Here is a 1,488-nt window from a genome sequence, read left to right as displayed (position 1 = left end):
GTGCATGATTTCCTAAATGTAGCTGTTTTAATACATGATATTTTGGCAGCTAGCAAATCTCTCAGTGAGCATTTTTAGACTCTAGAGAAAGTATTTTCTGCCTTAGTGATGCTTGTTTGCATTTAATGGGTAAGTAAAATTTTTTTGTGGGTTTTTATTATGGTCTCATTGTGATCACCTTATCATAATGTGTTCCAACTGCCATTGTCCTACAAAAATATTCATAGATATGAGCCTTAAAAATTGCACTTTTGTTTCCATCCAATTTACTTCCTGTCAGTGGTGTGGCCAAACGTGATGTCATGAATCGTAGACATAGAAATGTTTGTAGTTAATTTCATTCCTTCACATTGGAAAATGATCCTTTATTCTTATGCATTGTAATCTATGAGCATAAATTTAAATATTGAGATCATTAGCTTTCATTATTCTAAGCATGAAACCACAAGAAAACAATACAGAAAGATAAATAATAACATACACATTCTAGTAGAATTTAGACTTCTTGCTGCTGCATAAACGATCATTTCCCATATACACGAAAATATTTCTCTGCAAACATTGTAGGTCTAGCCACACCAACCGACAAAAGGAAATTGACAGAAAACAAGGTGTGAAATTTTTTATGGTATTGAAGGCTCATATCTCAATGAATAATTTATTAGCACAATGGCAGTTAAAACATTATTTTCACAGTCTGGTAATCACAAAATAATACCAAAAAAATACATTGCAGTTACCCTTTAAAGACAAAGAAGTGTACTTACTGTACTTCTGTCTGTATCGTGTTATTTAAATTGATAAAATTGCACTGACTTTGCAACTGTGAATATTACAGCAATTAAAGAAGCACCTACACCTACTAATATCATAGAACATAAAGCATATCTGGACCTACAATCATATTAAAATCATTTTATGCCTCATTTGCCTGTAACATTAGCACCACTTTATGTGTTATTGTGTCATAAAGTCACTTGGAATTGGTCAGCAGATGGAGAAGCAGATCTCAATAGCTTTACACTGATGATAAATGTTTTCCACTTTTATAGCACATTACCTCTTCTCTAAGAATGTGATGTATTGCAGTATAGAGTTAGAGTACCTATTCTCACTGATTCCTAGATAATACTGAGAGGCCAGTTGAGTTCACATTTTATACTCAGAGTGATACTGTCAATTTTAGGATGGTTGTCTCAGGCTTGGTGCAGGGCAACCAAATCTAAAGCCGATGCAACACCTTGATTTAGGGTTTATATAGAAGAATGAAGTGAGACAACATTTGCTGGCTGAAATAAACAATTTGGTTTAACTCCCTATCCGTTCCATAATTAACTACTAATTAGTGAACCCAACAGCAGCCGCAGCAAGTTTGGATTAGGTTCCTGACGCTGAGAAACAGATTTCTCTTGCTGTGTTAACTTCTTTAGGTGCCAAACCACAAGTCACTATAAATGGCCCAGTCCAGTGTATGGTCTAATCAGCTCT

The sequence above is a fragment of the Amphimedon queenslandica genome, unplaced genomic scaffold, assembly GCF_000090795.2.
Source record: "Amphimedon queenslandica unplaced genomic scaffold, v1.1 AMPQUscaffold_12690, whole genome shotgun sequence".
NCBI lineage: Eukaryota > Metazoa > Porifera > Demospongiae > Haplosclerida > Niphatidae > Amphimedon > Amphimedon queenslandica.
Note: the sequence above shows the minus strand (reverse complement) of the source record.